Raw genomic sequence first — 21,399 nt, forward strand, 5'->3', positions numbered from 1 at the left:
GAGACAAAGTTAAGTTCTTCCAAGAAAGATAAAAATACATGATATTCCCCAAACACTACAACTACCTTTGACTCATAGATTGCAGTCAGCAGACATGAGAAATACATGCATTCAAACAGCACCCCAGAAAACGTGCATATACAGCAGTTGAAGACAAGCTACTCCTATGATGCCGGCATCACTTGTATTTTCATTTCTCCAGGTCTGTGTTATTAACCTTGCCTACTCTTGCTTGTAAGCACACAACCTGCTTCTTTAAAAGCACACCTAATTCTAACATGGATTAAATGTGAGCTTATGGACCATAAGATTTTTAAAACTTTTTAAAGTAATACTATTTTGAGCTGAAGGAAAACAAAGTACCCATCACCTAAAATAGGTGGTCTTGTTTTAAAATGTGCTCTTGTTTTATTATAGCACCAGTAAGAAAGTTTAGTAGCAACATTAGCAAACCTCCAGACATGACACACCCAGGACACAGCAGCCTTAAGGCATCCTGCTTCCCAACACAGCAGAACCCTCACACCACAGCGGTGGGAAAGTCACAGAACAGGCAAATTAGGGGGAAATTCTACAGCTAAACAGCCTGTACTCTTCAAAAATTCCAGTCACAAAAGTTGAAAGAAGAATTTGAAATTAGTCTGGATGAAGGAAAATTAAAGACCCAAGGAAACTGCACACAGTGTATGACTCAAGACTGACTTTTTGACCAGAAAAAAGAAAAAAAAAAATCTGCTGGTTAAGACATCACTAAGACAATTGGCAAAATTCATATATGCTATATGTTGGATTAAAAAAATATCATTGGGGGCTGGAGAGAAGGCTCAGTGGTGAGACCCAGGTTCAATCCCAGCACCCACATGGCAGCTAACAACTGTCCATAACTCCAGTTCCAGGGGATCCAACAGTCTCTTCTGTCCTCAGCAGGCATTGCACAACACAGGCGCACTTACCTACATGCAGGCAATACATACATATTCATAAAATTAAAAAATTTTAAATTTATCATTGAAGAATTTCATTATTTGGGTCACTGTAGATAGTTATAGGAGTGAATGCTCCTGTTCTTAGGAAACATTTAAAGCATTTAGAAGTAAAGGGCAATGCACTCTCAAGTGGTTCTGAAAATATATAATTATATGTGTAGGAGAAGTCAGAAAGAGAGACTATAACAAAGAGTTAACAACTGGTGGGTCAGAGAGAATGACATAGGAAAGTCCTTTGTATTATTATATCTCATCCATTTAACATTAATTCAGTATGAAAAAGTACTTCATTTTAAAAATAGTAGCTAGACTAAGAGCCATTAAAACAATTTTTACTTTCTTATTTTATTAATAAAACATTATGCCAAGAAAAAAAGGAATTTTAGAAGAAAATGAAACCACCTGTAATCCATCTTCTTATTGTTCAGGGCTGGCTTGTCTGCAGGCTGCCTCCTATCTTTCCACCATGCGTCCTCTGTAGCCTCCATCTGATTGCTGACCTCCATTCTGAGCCTCTGTCATGTTGACTGGAGACTGGACTCTTATTCCTGCCCTGTCCTCATCTGGTCTTCCCAGAGCAACTGTCTTTTGTGACTGTTAGTTACCATGAGTGCTCAACAAACATTATCGGAGTGCTTGAGTGATGAAATGCACAGCAGTGAAAATACCGCTCTGCACCTGCTTTTTAGGTAAAGCAAATTTTAACAATGTTGTGTACATTTACCCTTGAAAAAATTAAGATGGAGATTTTGGCAAAATACATTGTGAAGTGTCTGTGTGGGAAACATTCAACACTGTTTAACCCAGCCCTGGTGGTCTAGTAAATCCATCTTCTATCAAACGATAAAGGAGACTCAATGCCCTCAGCAACGCCTTTGTTCTTCCTACCTGTGTTTAGTTAGCCACTCAAGGCCTGCTTCACACTGTGATTCCTTACTGAACATTTCTGAGTCCAGGTGACAGGGTCCAAATCTCTCAGATCAGATCAGGTCTAGTTAATCCAGAGCCTTCTGACCTCAGTGTAATCGAAAGGTCATGGAAATCTGCAAGTCAAGGTTACTCACTTACTATAATAGCATGGCTCTGCTACTAAGTTGCCACAGCCTTTGCAGATTGCGTTGCTCTCCTGTTATCAATTTTAAATTGAAACAGAAGAGGCATCAGATAATTTCTAAAATCTGAAGAGCTAGGATCCTATCATTGATAAGTAGGAATGATTAAGTAACAAAAAATCATGGGCAGAAAACTTTTGAAATGCAATGGAATACAAGTGTGTTGAGTATGAAAGGCACAGGTTTATTTTAGGTTGCTAGTCAGAGGTCAGAAGAAGACTTCCCTCATACAAACTGATGGGATAGAACTAGGTAATTACAGACTGGAAGGTTTGGAAGATGACAAATGACTTCTTAATAAAACAGCTGACCACAACTTGAACCAAGCTCGGGTTGAATGACATGTCTCCAAATGCTGTAATTAAATGTCTCTGGAACATTTCCCGCAGTGAGTCAGGTGTTCTTCCTTTATACTTTCAATAGCTTGGGAAATAAAGCACAGTCAGGTTTTTAGGTTACTAGATCAATGGTTCTGAAAGCATAGTCTACAAGTCTAGACCAGAGATCAAAGCATCTCAGAGTACTCAGGGAAGGGTTAATGAATAAGTCCAGTCTGAGGACAATGAAGGCCCGGTTGGTTGAGTGGCTTGCCAAAGGTCACAAAAATACACAGCGGCCTCCTTACCAGGACCCCTGACTGGGCATCTCAACAACACATGACCCTTCTAAATCAGATGTTAGGAGGCTGGTTTCTGATGCTCCTCCTGAGTCATGGCCATAGTTTTGCTTCTGGCATTGATTCACATGTCAGCACTGTTCATGCTTGTAGGAATGCCTATCAACTAAAGAAGGTCATATATGATGAGACTCTCTGCAGATCTGAAGTTCTTTCTCAGTTCTGAGGGAGTTAGGATGGACACTCCCTGCCTCCTTGGCAGAAGTGAAGTCCCTTTCACAGTGAACCCAGTCAGTACATTCACAAGAAACTCACAAGATGAGAAACTCTTCAGACATGACCGTTCTTGTATTCTATATTTTTTTTTCCTTTTTCTTTTTTGGAATTATAGCCCGAGGCTGTTGCTTATATCTCCGTCGAAGTATAATTTGGAAGATTAGAATGTCATTGCCATTACGTCTGAATTCAAACAACATGCCAAAGAAAAGGGTCAATCCATGGTTCTGCGCCATCGGGCGCTCGGTGCCGACATGGCCAATGCAGGCGGCAGCTTCGACCTGCGGCGCTTCTTGTCGCACCCTCAGGTGGTGACGCGCGCCCTGTGCACGGGCTTTGCCTTGATCGTGTTCTCCTGTATCTTCCGCGAGGGCTACAGCAACACCCGCGACTCTGGGCACCATACTGCGCATCCAACCAGAACAGGATGCCAGCCGCTATGGCAGCACCTTCGGGGTGCTGACCTTCCTGGCCTCAGCCTCCTTCTTCGTGGTGGATGCCCTTTTCCCCCAGATCAGCAACGCTACTGACCGCAAGTACCTTGTCATTGGAGACCTCCTGTTCTCAGCTCTCTGGACTTCCCTGGGTTCGTTGGTTTCTGCTTCCTGACCAACCAGTGGGCCGCAACCAAGCCTGACACAGTGCTGGTGGGAGCTGACTCAGTCCGGGCAGCCATCACCTTCAGCTTTTTCTCCATCTTCTCCTGGGGTGTGCTGACTTCCCTGGCCTACCAGCGCTACAGGGCCGGAGTGGATACATTCATCCAGAACTACGTGGACCCCACCCCAGACCCGAACACAGTCTATGCCTCCTGCACTAGCCTCCTGCCTCGGTGGAGAACTACCAACAGCCCCCTTCACCCAGAATGTGGAGACCACAGAGAGCTACCAGCCGTCCCCTGTGTACTGAGCAGCCTGGTCAGGGCAGAGAGATAGGGACTTCCCCCTGGAGTCTTGCCTCCTAGAGCTGCAGCCCCTTGCCTGTTGACAGCCAGAGAACTCGAAGCGTTCCTGCACCCTAGCTGCAGCCAACAAAGCATTCCTGAAGTGTCTGAGCCCAACGGGGCATCACAGCCACCAACCCACTCCTCAAGGGCATTTTAGGAAAGGCTTTTAGGGAGATCTTTCCTAGTTGCTTTTTTCCTCCTCAGTACTGGGGTTGGTGCCCAGGGCCTTGTATTTGCTAGCCGGTGCTCTCCCACTGAGCTATATCCTTAGCTCCCTGTTGCTTTAAAAACCCTGAACCCCAACTCAGATAGCCAGAAGCAGAAAGAAAGGTGCCTACAATATGCTTTTTACAAGCGTGGTAGGGCCCCTGAATCCTTAGGCCATGGGAGCCTCTCTTTTTTTTTTTTTGCCAAAGACAAGGTTGGGAATCTGTGCACCTGTCTCCTTGGGATGCTGGGCCCAGTCTCCCCACTTCCTTACTCAGGTTCATCACCCAGCCATGGCTGGGACCAGTATTCACTGATGTGTCCTCTGGGGTCACCACTGTACCAGCTACCCCAGGCTGCCATATGTCAGGCAAGCAGGGGGAACTAGATAGCTCTTCCTTTTTGGTCCTTCTAACAGCAGGGCCGGGCTTTGCCTGGAGAGAACACCCAGCTTTATGTAAATACTCTGCAGTGGTTAGGGATAAGTGTGGGGAGGGCAGGAGCCCCTACACCACGGTGGGCTGTATTAGAACCTTGGTGGGGACACCCCTGCCCTCAGGTTCTGTAGACTAGTTTGGAGATGGAATAAATGTTTTTCCAAAGAAGAAGAAAAGAGGAAAAAGGAAAAAGAAAAGGATCAGTCTTCCAGGACTATCCCACAACATTTCTCTGCTCTGAATTTTTCCAAATAGAGAAGGCAGAGTTTAGGAGTTCCTTCATGATCAAACATAGTTTGTCATAGTTATTAACAATAATAATGTCAGTCTTTATTCCTTGTAATGGTGATGGTGATTTCCATTTTAGCACTGCAGTGAGCCATCTTCAGCACTGTGAGTGGGTAACTCCCAAGCTCCCCACCAAAGCTACATAAGGGCTGTTTTCGCAGTTTGCCTCCTCTGTACCAAGACCACTATCTCCAAAGCCTCTGCACCCAGAGAGACAGCAACAGACCCTGAGGCCACAGAGCCCCTGGTGGAACTTGATGAAAATAATGCAAGAATATAATTTCCTGTTGCTCGTTCATTATAATCAGCGTGGGTTGAAGACTGTCAGGTCTCTCAAGCTCTTGGTCTTTGGTAGAGTTCCAGTGAAAGTCCCTCTTTATCAATTCAAAAGTTTGATTTCTGATCTGGAAATCTATATTCTAAAGGGCATAAGGTCTAAGACTCTGTTGAAGAGAATCATTTAAAACCTGTAATTTCTGAGCTCATTTACAGGAAAGAGAAGTAGAATAGTTTTCAGGAATCAGACAGTCTGAATCTGAATCCATATCCCTTGACTTGCTAATTGTGTAAATTTGACCAAGTCACTTCACCACTTCCACTCTCTTTTAGTTCGTGAAAACAAATTTGATAATAAACAGCTAGTACATTTTAGATTCTTTTTTATTAGAAGTTCTGTTGTACAGGCGTCATGGTTTTCCCATGTCCCTCCAAGGTCTTGTGTTGGAATCTTTTTTTTTCCCTTCTGTAATTTCTTTAAATAATAAACACAATAAGAGACTTTTTTAAAGTTAGATACAAATGTAGTTAAGCTGTTCACAAACATTTAAAACTTCCAAAATATATTTTCCATAGACATGAGAAATGGCTTAGTTCAGGCCACAAAACCTATATAGAAAGCCTAGGTGCCATGGTTTGTAATCCTAGTGCTTGGGAGGCAAAGACAGGCAGGCTAACCTAGTTGGTGAGCTCTGGGCCAGTGACAGACCTGTCTCATAAGGAGCACCTGAGTAGTGACACTTGTGGTTGTTTGTCCTCTGACTTCCATAGGCACATACATGTGCATGAATACGCACACACATGTTCATGCACCCACACACACACATATGTATGCACACATACTCACACACAAACATGTACACACACACACACACACACACACACACACACACTAGAATAGTTGACTAATTAATAGCTCATTTAAAATGATAAATCCCAGGGTAAATTACGCTATTTGGCTGTCATCTTTGGCTGAGGTTAAACCCAAAAGTTTTTGACTATGAAATCATTAATGCTAGTTATTACTTCTCAGGCTTTTAAGCTACAGACTAGACAGGAATGTTTGTATTTAACCTCTTTAAGGTACCACTAGGGTGGTATGACAGCATAAACTTCTATAAACCTTTATAAACAAGTAGAAAACATCCACAGAATTAGCTAGCAATGTTAAACAATAATATACACTTCTTATGCTCTACACAAAACCAAAATTCTTCTTGTTTGCTTGTGTTTTTGAAACAGGCTGGCGTCAAATTCACTGTGACACCCAGGATGATCTTGAACTTTTGATCTTTCTACCTCTACCTCTGGGTACTGGGATTATAATCATTCACCACCATGCCAGGTTTTATGCATTGCTGGGGACCAAACCTACAGTTTCATCCATATTAATCAAACACTCTAAAAACTGCACTACATCCTCACAGCCCCAAACTGAAATTCTTGCTCTTAATGGTGAGAAGCAATTTCTGTTTGAGAATCTGTTTTCAGGAATAGAATGAAAATAAACTGGCAAAATGCAAGTATTTACAACAGGAAGATGCTGGCCACTGTATACGCTCATTGTGGAGGAGATAGGCTGAAACTGCCCACTGGCTGACAGTGATGGGCCTTGTTCACAAGTAGACAAGCTCTTGTCCTTCCTTCTGTCATCCTCATCTTGTCGGTTACTGACCAAAACCAACCCTTGAACTGTAGAAGCTTCTCAGCATATTCTCCTGATTCATCTTGAAAGAAGTGAAACTGACCAGCATTTGCATATTAATTTTGTCACTGCCATTTACCCAAAGCCTAAAATCTTCTGCAGTTAAATCTTCCAGTGAAGATGTTTGGGGGAATGCATCTGGTGAGCGTTCCTTCTTTCATACAATGGCTGTTCCACAACTGACAGCATTCTGAACTCTGTGTTTCCTCACATACACATACACGTTTCTGGGGAATGATAGGCATATTTATGTCATTAGAAATTGGTTCAACCTGTCCCTTCCTCGTCTTTGAACAGGTCAATTACAAATACCAAATGCAATGCTGAGAAAACAGCATCCACATCTGATCTCTGAGAAATGAGGCTTTGTTGCTGTAAGCTCTCAAAAAGAGCAGTCATGCTGGTTGAGTTTCTACCAAGCAATACTCTAACTCCATGTACATTCTCTGTGATAGGACATAGTTCTTTGCACTAGAAACAGTCAAGAATCCTGTAGATGTTTCTCAATCAATTCAACCTTGCATCTATGCTCTTGCCAGACCTTGGTACATAAGATCTTTTTCTCTAAATTCATAAAACAAAAGGGCATTGTTAGTACCACCATGTTTGTCATCTATATCCAAACCTTCTACCCTTTCAGTACAGCATGATGCTTTTGTGTTTCCAGCACCTTTTCTGAGGATTATAATAATCCAAGATCCTATTGGCTCCATTTTCTTTTTTTTTAATTTTTACAAAAATTTTATTGAGAATTTTATACATGCATATAAGGTGTTTTGACCAAATCCATGCCCACTCCCTCTCTTCCAACATCCCCCCCAAAGAGGTAACCCTAAAATCTTTTAAGGATTAGATACAAACTCCCAAATACTTTTGACATTTTTGGCTTTTGGAACAGAGTATGTTGCCAAGAGGCCCAAGGACATTTTGACTTTTAACCAAGAAACTAGCTACATTTCTTTGGGGATCTTTTTAACCTACTGCCTAGCCAATTCCTACCTTCTATTCTTATCACGCCATCTTCTGAAGGGGTTACCAAAATTGCCAATAGGGAATAGGGATGCAGACCGCTCTGACTTCCACACTGAACAGGGACGCAGGGGGAGACAATTGGAGTGCCCCTTTCAGTGGGTCCATCTAAAAGACTCCCAAATCGCGAAACTCTTATCTCTGAGGGGAAAAGAAAGTCCTTAAATCATGAATAGGATATGTGAAGGAGAAGTAAAGGCAAGAGTAATTAGCATTACAAGTTCTAGACAGGGAACTAGAAAAAAGTCAGAACAGGGCAATTTTCAAATGTTCATATGCGAGTCCATTGGAGTTTCTTGACAAGGGCTTCCAAAAGCATCCCTCTATTGGGCTCCATTTTCTTGTTCATGTGCAGTGTGAGTTCCACAGCTTCATTACTCCTGTTCTCAGAGAACCTTCATTTGCTAGAAGGGCTAGCAGCTGAGATGGGGAGAATGCCAACAGAGACCAGTGATTTTATTTGCAAATGCTGGTTGCATTGCTTGGATAGGGGGATGAAGCCTCTGCCAATGCCTGTTGATGTGCTGGCAAAAGATCTGGATGCCACTGGGATTCCCCTCTGATGACAGTCTTAAGGAAAACTGTCTTCTAAATTCCCTATCCAAATCTCTTCAAGAACGTGCTTGCAAGTCACTACCCCTCCTCCTCATTTCCCTTTCCATTCCCTTTCCTGCTCACCCTCACTCTCTCTCCTTTCTCTCCATGCACCTCTATTTCTTAATAGCTGTATTAAACTTAAAAAATGAAATAGTTTGCTTAGTTAAATGCAGAAGTGATGACCTTTAAATTTTAGTGCTTTCAAAGGGGCGACTCAAGCACAAGACGACAGCTCCAGGGCAGCTTCCTTAGTGTCTGAGTTGCTAGCAGTAGTAAGTTCGAATCATAATCCCCAGGGTAACAAAGTTAAAAAGTGGGAGCATTAAGAAATGATTAGATCATGATGGCTGTTCTTATAAACGGATTTATGTCATGAATGGTTTTGTGTTGCTGTCACCAAAGTGGGTTAGTTAATGGGGCCCTGGTAAAAATCTCTTTCTCTCTCTCTCTCTCTCTCTCTCTCTCTCTCTCTCTCTCTCTCTCTCTCTCTCTCTCTTTCTCTGTGTGTGTGTGTGATCTCTCTCCACAACATTCTTTCAGAGCAGAATGAACTATGGCGGTTGGCAATGCCACACTACATTAAGGCTTCTGAATGCTGAAGTTATATTTCTGAGTTAAAATCCTGGCTCCACCCCATATTAACTGTGACTGGGAAAACGGCTCCATGGGCAAAGTGCTTGCTGTGCAAGCCTGAGGACCTGAATTCAGATCTCCCACCACACACGTAAAAATTTGGATGTGGCAGCATGGCACATGCCTATAGCCCCAGTCATGGGGAGCAAGGGGAGGAACCCGGCATCTCCAGAGTTTGCCAGCTAGCCAATCTAACCCAAACAGGGAACTCCAGGTTCAGGGAGAGACCCTGTTTCAAAAATCCAGGTGGAAGGTGATTGAGGAAGACACCTGACTTTGACATCTGGCCTCCACATAAACACATAGGCATGCACATGCATATATATGCATACACCACACAGAAAATAAAAATTAAACATATTATATGATGATTTTGTTTCCAGCTTCAGGTTTTCTCCAGTGATATGAGGATGAGGCCTGTCCAGTGTATTCATCAAGTCTGTGGCACAGTGCTTTGCACATTAACCTTTTAAAACTAGCAGTTAATGGGTCTGGAGAGATGGTTCAACAGTTAAGAACACTGGCTATTCTTGCAGAAGACCCAGGTTCAAATCCCAGTACCCACATGGTAGCTAACAATTGTCCATAACTCCAGTTTCAGGGGATCTGACAGGCTCTTTTGTCCTCCGTGGGCATTGCACAACATGAGTGCACTTACCTACATGCAGGCAATACACGCATACATATAAAATAAAAATGAAAAATAAAATATATTTTTTTAAATACCAGTTAACGTTATCAGTAGTCATACAGCAATGACAGAAGCAGAAGTGGTCCTAACGTTACTCTATTTTAGATGCAACCTATAATTATTAATTGTAGAGTAACTCTGAAAAGTGTTTTTGGCAGAAATAATGTTCCCATTCCTGAATGAAACACACTACAAATATGCAACTTCTCTGAACAGTCCAAGGACCTTTGAAAGAAAGTTCTGGAGGAACTGGGAATATGCAGTTTCCAGTTCTAAATGGAGAAATGTCTTCTCCCTTCCAGAGCTGTTCCACTTGGTCTGTTTAAAGTCTTTCCTGTGCTATTTTAACAATTGAGAAAATAAAAGCAGTAATTCCTACCCATGTTTCTAATATGAGAATTTTCACTGGTCTAGTATTGGAGGGTTTACTTTTCTGAAGTTGATTTATTATCAAGAGCCCTGTGATGTAACAGATGTGCACTGAATTGGAAATTAAAACAAAATGTATGTTAAATATACCTTTATCCACCATCTTGTGCCCTGGGCCATTACTGAATATGTTTTAGTTTGAGTTTTCCTCATCTTTGAAAGTAGGTTTATTGCTATACCCTGTCTCATCCGATGTTGACTTTTCATTGAAGTTATTGCAGAAACTTAATTTATTCTTATTTCACAATGTGAATCACTCACCCACACAAACTTTGGTTCTTGTACTGTGTGTGTACTCTCTGAAATACAATGAATTTGCCTGGTTGGTCCATCAGGATTGGCACTGGTTCACCTGAAAGATGGACAGTACTATGTTCAGGATGTGCCTTGGTGTTCTCTGAGTATAGCGGGGCTGGGCTGCTGTAGCTGGGGCCCTCCACAGACTGCTTGAAAGAATTTTAACAGGCCTCCTTGGAGTTGTGTACTCGCCAAAACACATATTGACATGATAAACCACAATGGATTTAAGTGTTTAAAGTCAAAAATACGCTTTCAAAAATAAGTGCTTAAGTTGGGCTGATTGAGCAATACTACCTGGGTACTGAATTAACTTATTTAGAACGAACCACAGAGTAAACTTTTTCATTTTAACATTTTGCACTGATGCAAGAAATCCAAAGGGGAAAAACACAATTCCATGAAACACTTCTTTTTTTCTACCTTATGGGACAATTACAGTCTGTAGCAGAATTGTAGAACCAAGCCGGCAAACTCCAACAGACTCTGTAAAAATGTTTACGCTCAAATTAAAGGTAAATGTGCTTCCTATGCCCTTGGACTTGTCTGATTCTTTATGGTTTACACTTGTTTTTATATATCTCAAGTATCCCTTGTGTGGTGCCCAGGAAAATCTACTGCAAAAGAATCCCCAAACTGAAAACAAAATTGCCAAAAACATAAAAATCACATGCAAATTTGGCATGGTGGCGCTATCCATAATCCCAGCAGAATGACTGAGTTATAGGCCAACCTAAACTGCATAGGGAGACATCAAGTGGGAATGCAGCCCAGTGGTAGAGCACTTGTCTGGCGTGTGTGAGTCTTTGGATCCAATTCCCATCACCAGAAGATAAATTTAGGGGTCTTTTTTTCATTAACTTGTTCTGTATTTATCTGTTCATATTTAGATATATGGATTCCTCCTTTAGATACACACAGTTCTATTTCTTTCAGTTGTCTTAATTGTTGTGATTTGAGTAGAATATTGTGAAATATTTTGATATGAGATCTTCCTGTATGGGTGAGCTATTTGGGTGAACTAGTGTCCTGCAGGATGGATGTGATTCCTTGTCTTAATTATTCCATTTATTCTGGCATCACTGCCTCTAGCAGGTCCAGAGGAGTGGACAGACAGCCTTCCATTTTCATGTGTCCCACACCTTTGATAGCACTAACTGTGAAATGTGTATAGGAGGATACATATACGTTAAATGCAAATACATGGGAATTAAGACTCCATTGATTTTTTTTTTGATATCTGCAGAGAGTTCTAGAACCAACCCTCCCCCATGAATACTGAGGGACAATATTGTTTTATTGTCTTCTAAGTTTTCATACATCATTCTGGAGTATGTGAGGCAAGAAATCTTGTCTAACCAGATGGGACGATTCAGGGATCTCTTGCTCCATCTCATGACTCCCAACCTACACAATGGCAATGAAATTCAGATCACTCTAGGGGTGGTCCCTGAGTTTCCCATAAGTATTCATCCACTTCTGAATTAGTTCTCTGGTCCAGAGGCAATAGTTGGGGGGGGGGGCGGGAAGTAGCCTTCCAAGGTGTCAAACTCGTAGAAGACCAGAGGTTGGTAATTCCTATTTATGGGGTTTCAATGGTCCCCACATTTGAGACATGGACTCATTTGGTATGACTATCTCTGTCAGAGATAAGGGTCTCCTGAAAAATATGGCTAAAGCCAGGCATGGTGGCACATGCTTTAATTCCAGAACTCAGGAGGCAGAGGCAGGTGGATATCTGTGAATTCGAGGTCAGTCTGGTCTACATAGTGAGTTCCAGGTGAGCTGGGGCTACAGGGAGACCCTGTCTCAAAAAGATGAAAAAAGAGAAAGAAAGAAAGAAAGAAAGAAAGAAAGAAAGAAAGAAAGAAAGAAAGAAAGAAAGAAAGAAAGAAAGAAAGAAAAATGTGGCTAACAGAGCATGACTTCCATCAGCTAGAAAAGTGGACAGTATGTTTCCTAAAATAGGGGAAGGTATTCTTTTCTATCTGAGGTTACATTACTCCAACCTCAAAGTAGTATCTAGATATTTTGTACACATTCTCTGATTACAGTTCCAAACTTGACCATGAAGTCAAGTTTGTAAAATCCAGGAGAGAAGTGCCAATCAGAAACATTCCTAGAGGAAACTGATGTTATGCCAGCAGATCAGTGAGGCTCTTAGAATCCCCTACGGGTAAGGATTTTTCTTCAAAGATGTTTAGCATTCCACAGATTAAAACTTGAAAATGTTTTCAACTTCACATATAGTATGTGTACCTATGACAGTATACCTGCTCACTATGTGTTATGTGGCTATGGCTTCAAAGTCCATGGCCCTGGCATCTCTGGTGTCTTTTTCTGCCTGAACCTGTGAAAGCTTTGCTAATGCTACTCAGTGGTACATTTTCATTCCTTCAGTAAATATAATCTCTGAGTTCATTGAAAGTTTGTCTCTGCTCTCACAGAGATACTCATACAACCTCTTTCACGTCCACATTCTGAAAACTAGCAGACATTCATTAGAAAAGCAAAATACGACAGTAACTAGAAGAAAATTGTCCTCACTGGGTGGTAGCCCTACTACTACTCTCAAGGAGAAGTGAGCTTTTAACTTCCTTACTTCATTCCCACAAGCCCTTTACCACTTGCCTCTAAGCCTCGAGGCATCACACCAAGCTCCTCTTACCTTGCCGTACAGATCATTTTGTTCATAACACTTTAAAGTTTTAATGACATTTAGTTCACTTATTGTGGTGATTGTGAGTTGCCTGTCTCATTCCACCATGATATAAGTTCCACGGACGCAGAGATTTTTTTTTTGTCTGTTTTGTTTAGTAACAAGTTATAAGTTCAAAGGACTATGTAGCAAATAGATGACAGGGCTCAAACCTTGCTGGCTGAGAAATTTTCTCCTGGAAGTAGTCTTCACCTCTGCCAAACCAAGACAAAGCTTTAAATTAAACAGTTCCCATTCTTCTCTCATTCTTCTTTTCATTTTTGACTCTTTGAAATTCCATGTATTTTGATCATATTCAGAACCCCTCCCCCATCTCTCAAATCCACCCCCATTCCTTATCCTCCCCCCATTTCATGGTCTTTTACCTTAAGGCCTATCCAGTGTAATTTGTGCCCCCCAAATAGAATTGGCTGTCAGTCCATCCCCTGGAGCGTGGTCAACCTAACCAGCGTCGCATCCCTGATGACAATCACTCTCCCTTCTACAGCAGCTTTCTCTTACCAATCGCTCCTCAGCTAGGAATGGGGCTTCGTGCGCACTTCTCTCCTTCATGCTGGGTTTTTGTCTGGTTTGGGCTTGCACAGGTCTCACTCATGCTGTCATATGCACTGTGAGTTTATATGTGCAACTGCCCTATCCAGAAAACACAGTTTCAAGTAATTTTCTCTCATTGTTTACCTCCTGTTTTCCTGCCAAGTTGCTCATTATTCAGAGTTTTTAACTTAAACATACCAATTTCTTTGACCTATCCCAACCCATATTCTTCAACTTCCCTGTGTTTCAAAATATAATCATTCCTTTTTTTATTACACTCTTCTAAGTAAACCCATTCCAGTGATAATTTTATTATTTTGAGAAGTATTAAGAACTTCCAAGATGTACATGCTTCTTAAGGGAAGTCAGTCACTATTCAAACTAACTGCCATGATGCTCTGATTATTATTATTATAAATAAACTACTCTGTCTTCTTGAAGATTACTGAGTCTCCAGACCATACATGGTCTCCCTTAGACATATCCAGACAGTAAAGTAAATAGAATGAGTCTCATAATCACTTAGCACCAAAGAATTCTTACTCAAGATTAGGAAGGTCAACAGCATGAAGGAGTTAAAATCCACCTATTATTCCAGCCAATAAGACCAAATGTAAGATCCCTATTTCCCAGATTTAAGCTACTTGAATAGGATTCCAGAAGCCTCTTTTTATTTTCCTTCTTTTAAAAGACAGGAGTGGAGAACAACAACCAATAGTTATTGGTGCTTTTGACAGCCTGGTCATTATGCTAAGCTTTTCATAGACATTGTCGTACTCCGTGACAGGCACTCTCTGAGGCTGGAATTTTACAGTTGCAGAGCATGAGACTTCTAAGTTTAAGAAATTTTCTGGGGGACTGGAGAGATGGCTCAGCAGTTAAGAGCACTGGCTGCTTTTGCAGAGGACCTGGGTTTGTTTCCCAGCACCCACAAGACAGATAACTCCAGTTCCAGGGGATCTGATGTGTCTGCGAATATTGGACACGTGGTACACATACATGTGGTGCACATACATAAATACAGGCAATACAGTTATACACATAAAAATAAAAGTAGTAAAAGATGTTTTTTAATTATCCATAGTTGGGGAAATAGCTCAATTGGAAAAGTTCTTGCCTCCAAGCATAGGGACCTGAGCTCAATTCTCAGAGCTCACGTAAAAGTGCTGAGCATGGCGGCTTGCACTTGTAGTACCGGTGCTGAGAAGGCAGATACAGTAGGATCCCGGAGCCAGCCAGTTTAGCTAATTGGGAGCTTCATGCCAATGAGAGACCCTATCTCAAAGGAGGTGGACGGTGTTCCTGAGACTGACCTGAGGTTGTCCTCTAGGCTCCACACAAACACACATGCACCACACACACACACACACACACGCACACATACACACACACACTTGCATATACATGTGAACACATGCATATGTACACATACTTACATACCCATGTGAACACACACGTTTAAAAAAGAAATGTTTCCAAAGCTAGAAAGGAGTCAAACGAGATTATAAACTTCACCACTCCTCCAGCCATCTGTGCTGTACCTACCTCCAGAGCATACTTTGTCTCCTCAGCTTTCCCATCTACTCTCTCACCCCCCAATGCAAAATTTAAAATGAGCGGGAAATGAAATTGAACAAAGACACAGAGGTAAATGACCAAAGTGCTCATCTACACACTTTTGTCCTACGGAATGCCAGGAAGCCACAAAAACTCGAGATGAACAGACTATGGTTAACAAGGCTGCAGAAGAAACCCAGACTGAGTTTTGGTGGGAGGTAGTAATAATGATATAGTTTGTTTTCCCCAAGAGGTAGAGAAATGTGGTCTATTAGAGTTGTGAAAGACATTCTTCAAAAGTGGGAATGTGCTACTGAAGCCATCATGGGATTGGAATGTAGCTCCACAAGGTGACATACACATTTGAAGTGAATGAAACAAACAGATGGGACCTGGTTGCCAGCTGCAGTACTCTAAGTACTATACAAAAAACACCCCCTCCTGGATCTGCAACTTCCCAAGTCTTTTAAAGAGCCTTTATATGTGTCAGAAAACTTGTTAGTACAAGAAAATGACAACCAACATATTTACCCAGGAAAACCAGATTCCACTTGGCCGTGATTCAGGCCTTCTGCCTTATTCCTTCCTGCTATCTTCTGGCATAGAGCATTTTATCATCTCTTACAGTTTCTTCAGTAGCAAAGGATGAGACAGGGTGATAGGACCCCAGAACCAATCATTCTGAAAGACTTCTAGAGTGGATGAAAAGTTTTGGTAGAGAATCAGCACTCATGTCTGCACCTTCTTTAATCTATAACTTCTGGTGGAGTATACTACTCTTACTCATTTTTGCATTCCCCACTGAAACCTTGTATTTGTTTACAAACTCAGTAAGTACTACTGGGTGACATAAATGGACATTTGAATAATATCCACAATCAAGACCTACTAAGGGAGACTGGAGAGATGGCTCAGCGGTTCAGAAAATTGACTGCTCTTGCAGAGGACCTGGGTTCAATTCCAGTACTCATGTGGCAGCGAAGAGCTATCCTGAACTCCAGTTCCAGGGGAATCCGACGCCCTCTTCTGACTGACAAGGCATTGCATGACACAGATGCACTCACATACATACACTCAAAGAATAAAAAAAAAGACCTACTAAAGAAATGAAAGATACTAATAAATAGGATTAATCTAGAGCAAAAAGAGAAGCAACTTGGCAACTGTGATCAGCAGGCAGGTCCCTTGAACCACAGCAGTCCCACAGTCTCGCATCTGCAAACCAGGAAGAAGGCTGACTTCACAGGCCTGTATTGAATTTTAAGTATGATTATGTTCCTGAGAATATTTTACAAACTGAAAAGTGAAAATATGAAGTGCCATCATGGTATCTGCTTTAGCGACTTAGGGATTGTCCTAGTTTGTTTCTCCATCGCTGTGACAAAACACTCTGACCACTACCAACTTGGGGAGGAAAGGGTTTATTCAGCTTACATCTCCCAGGTCATAGTTCATCAGGGAGCCCAAGGTAGGAACTCAGGGCAGGAACCTGGAAGCAGGAGCTGGAGCACAGGCCATGGAGGACCGCTGCTTACTGGCTTGCTCCGTTGGGCCCTGCTCAGCCTGCTTTCTTATGCAACACAGGCCCACCTGCCCAGAGGTGGCACCACCCACAGTGGGCTGGGCCCTCCCACATAATGCATCAAGAAGATGCCCTTCAGATTTGGCCACAGGCCAGTCCAATAGAGGAAATTCCCCGATTGAGGCTCCCTCAACCCAGGTGTGTCAAGTTGACACTAAAGCTATCCGGCACAGGGATGGACACACACTCCTATATGCAATGCAAAGACAACATGAAAAGTACCACCATATGATCATGCAGAGTCAAGTAGACCTGCACGCCATGCTAAGTCATAGAGGTGGGCAGCTGTGTGTGGAGTTCCAGAGTCATTTCAGGAACAGGACTAGATGAGCTGGAGTAGGCAGAGAGAGACAGTGGAAGTGAGAGGAGGCTAGAAGTGGTTTCTGAAGGGAAGGGAAGGAAGATTGAAGAGGGGAAGGGTGGGGAAAAGAGGAGAGGGATAGAGAGAGCCTCAGTTGGTGGGTAGTGGGAAAGTCTAATCCATAGTCAGTAGCATTGAATGGACAATGCTATTTCTTCTCGGTGACATGGCAAACATATTCAATTTTTTTTGTAGTCTCCGTGGTGCCACCCAGTGATTGTTTTTTGTATATGTTCTTGCTTACCAAAGACTTCAGGTAGAAATGAAGGAGCTGGGATAGTGGTAGTCTATGAGTAAAACTTACAAGGAGAGAACATTCTGGATCAAATGATAAAATGAACTAACTGCATAAGGAAAGGAGTGAAATAACAGAACATTTGGTTTGGCTTCGGTATCTTTTTCCTGGCATAAGTGGAAGAGTTTTATCTTTTGTTGCTGGGATTTGGAGGAGGGCAGATTTGGGGGTCAAGTAAGACAGGATTAGATAATTTATGTCACAACTTCACGAGAATTGGGCAAGAGTTCATTGTGGCTTTTACTTATGAATAAGCCAGTTTCTATATACACACCTTTCCAATATCAGTATCTACCCGCCCAACACATGGGAAATTTTCTATGGGTTTCACAATAACTTATTATCTTTTTTAGGTATACATTAAATGGCAAGAAAGATGCTCAGGGCTGAAGCCATTACTCAAGATCATCCGGGTAATAAGAGGCAGGGCCAAAACTCACATCCACATTCTGCCATGTTTCATTCATGTGTATTAAGCTGGACTTTTTAGTTCAGATTCTGGTCCCAGGATCTGTCTTTTCTCTGTGAAAGTGACTATACTTCACAGGAGTCATTGGAGTCATCCAGCATCATGCACTCCTTTGAACCATTTGCTCCTTGTATAGTATCATGCCTGTCTCTATCACTTCCCTCTTCTTTTTGCTTCAACTGGCTTGTAGCTTGCCCTGCTTTCCCTCAGTCCACTGGTATGGAAGTGTAACACACTTTGAAATGACACTTACTTTCTTCTCATTTCTTTATCAGGATTCCCAGGACTTGGGAGAAGAATCCACATGGTTCCCAAACTTATTTATGATAACTACAGCAATAAAAGGAAAAAAAAAAACTGAGTGGGAAGGCTCAGATGGCCACTGTGGACTAGACAAATATTTGGGGGGCTAACTTGTTGCATTTTTGCAGTCTCCTTTGCTTTGTATTATTTTGTTTTGAGTTGCTCTCTAACACTGAAGCAGCCTCCCAGACCCCCTGAAATTTTTTTTAATGTAATTTGAGTCTTCCTAGTTCTCGTAAGAAAAGCTAGTCACCTGGAGAGAAAGCCTACATGCTTCTGGGGCTGAACATGGCAGGCAGCCTGGAGGATGACCCCACAAACACCACTCTACAGTTGCCAGACTGCCATGTGCTGTCTGACACACTGACAACAGCAGAGACCACTCCTAAGAACTGAAACTTGTTAATGGAGATTGTTCTTGTGTTTATAACCAAGAAGCAAATCTACCCTGGCACTATTAGCCTCCCTTTTGGAGTAAAGCATTTGATTCTCTTGTTCTTCTTCTGGAAAAATATAAACAGAAAATGGAATAATAAAGAGTACCTTTAGAAGTCCTCCTAAGCTTGAATTTATCACCTCTAGGTGCGTCCCCAAGCTACCCAGGGCTCAGTGCCACAGTACAGAGGAAGGAATGAACCGGAAGCACAATGAATCCTACAGGGGCATCAGAAAGTCTTCAGGTACAGACATTCAGATTCAGAAAGCAGGCTGTTTTGGAAAGAGTGAGTATGTCAAGAAATTACTGTTTGCAAAGGCGTTAGTGATTTTCATGTCTTGTTCCTGAAATCCAAGATCAGGGAGCACATGTGCTGGGGTAACTTCCTGCTCCCTTCATGGTCCAGATCCCAGAGAATTTTGTGACCCATGTGAAGGAATTTGGGCATTAGCTTGAGAGGGTGGGTTTTATGTGAAGTAATTACTACATTTTAGAAGGCTTCACCTGCTGCAGTAAAATGAGGAAAACTAGAGGGATCAGAATTGATGGATGGGCAATTAGTTAAGACCATTGCAAGGATCCAGAATTATTGTAATAACTGCTCTGCCTCCAGAATTATTTTTGATATATAAACTGCATTGGAGTTTTTCCATCTCAAAACACTCCCTAGCTCTCTCCTATCTATAGAACAAAGAGTGGAGTACCAAAAATAGCATTTAAGGCTCTTCATAACCTGAACCCATTCTACCTTTCTGGTTCTCTTGCTGCTTCCCTCTTCACAGTTCCCTGGACTGTGGCTTCCATCTGTCAGGGCATCCCCCAGATGACAAGGGTGGGTGCCCCACTGTGCTCATGTACTCTCTTTCTGTTGTTCCTATCACAGTGCTCTGGCCACACAGTGAACCTTTTGTGGGCCATGTGGTGACTTGATCATCTGTATTCCTCTGTACTGTTAGCCTCACACACTGAACACCATGGGTAGTAGGAAGATATTTATTAAGAATAACTGAGCTGTAATGGTGTATTTGTACTTTTATTTAATATTTTTAAAAACTTCAGAGACTATAAATAAACTGATCCATTTAAGTACACAGCAACATAAGATACTGTACAGGAAATTTTTAAAGAGCCGAAAAGCAAGACGATACACTGAATAAATATGACAAAGAAGTCATTTCCTTAAGATACCAAGATATTGCCAATATTTACAGCAAGAATCTTAACATAAGGGAACAATGGAAATGGATATACCTGCTTCGTTTTGACTCCTCAGACTGGTTAAAAGGTAAGAATTTTAAAGTACCCAGTGAAACTGAAGATACCAGGAAAGAAACACTCAGGCTCTGTTTATGGGGGTATAAAGCAATGCTCTTCTATTTGGAGGATGATTGGTTTGACAGTATCTTCAAAATTTAAGGCATGGAAACCTTTAACATCGAAATTCCACTCTTAGAAATTTATCTTACAGGCAAAACAAGGCAAACATCCAGGTAGGAAATGATTGCTGCAACCTAGTTTCAAATTATCCCAAACTATGCCTTTTAAGAGCAAAAAGCAAAACTACAATGACGCTCAGCTATTATGATATTTCCTTAGAGCAATGAAAATGCACATAGATTTGCTTGTGATGCACAGGGAATCATAAATTCTTGACACTGCTTCTAAGGAATTTCTGCGCATTTTCTGTCCTTTGACAATGTTTGAACCTATACATATTTTAATTTTTAAAAAGCCAACACCTATCCCAAACTTAGACATCTGTTGGTCATGTATTATACACTAGAAGAACATCAGACATTATGGATATAACCATAAATTATACCGTTTATGGCTTCTGGGAACTTATAAGTACAGTAGTTTCCTCAGAAGGATTGCTTTATACATGGCAGACACAGAACACCATCCTTCCCGATCCCCTGAGAATCTGTAATAAGATGTTTTCTATATCAGATGAGCAGGAACATCGTAAAATGGCATAGATAATTTGCTGTTTAATAGTTGATAATAATTTGCCTGATGATGAAAATTTTTCACAGTACCCCACTAACATCCTGATGTAATTAATGTATTAAATTAACTAACTTCACTTCCCCCAAAGCAGAATCCTGGAGACACATAACAGTGGCTAGTTCATCAGTGTGATGACATCCTCCTTCCCGCTCTAGTCTGTGACACAGAGTGAAAAGTATTGGTATCAGCTCTTCCTGAAAGATTTGATAAAACTTGGCAGTGACTCAGTCAGTCCTGGCCTTTTATGTAGTGACTCTAGCACTTACTCACTCTCAGGGCTTGCTATAGATCTAAGTTGTTTATATCTTCCTGATTTGATTCTGGTAGGTCATATGTATCTAGGAATATATTCATTTCTTTTGGATTCCCCAGCTTATTGAAACAAGTTATTCAAGTATTCCCTAATGATCCTTTAGAATTCATTGGAATCTGTTGTACCTTCTCCCCTTCTTTAATTTTATTGAGTCTTCTCTGGTACGGGTTCATAAATCTTGTCTTTTCAAAGAACAAACTATTTGCTTGTTTCAGACTATGTATTATTCTTTTAGACTCTCTGTCATTAATTTTTGCTCTGACCTTTGTTATTTCTTGCCACCAACTGCTTTTGG

General features: G+C 41.6%; 2 pseudogenes; one reads left to right on the plus strand and one right to left on the minus strand.

Moving 5' to 3' along the window:
- The first annotated feature begins 3,244 nt into the window (after positions 1–3,244).
- Positions 3,245–3,899, plus strand: LOC103734180 (annotated as a pseudogene).
- Positions 3,900–6,565: 2,666 nt separating this feature from the next.
- LOC103734192 lies at positions 6,566–13,796 on the minus strand (annotated as a pseudogene).
- Between the last annotated feature and the right edge of the window lie 7,603 nt (positions 13,797–21,399).

This window comes from Nannospalax galili, unplaced genomic scaffold (assembly GCF_000622305.1).
Source record: "Nannospalax galili isolate Female #2095 unplaced genomic scaffold, S.galili_v1.0 scaffold476, whole genome shotgun sequence".
Classification (NCBI taxonomy): domain Eukaryota; kingdom Metazoa; phylum Chordata; class Mammalia; order Rodentia; family Spalacidae; genus Nannospalax; species Nannospalax galili.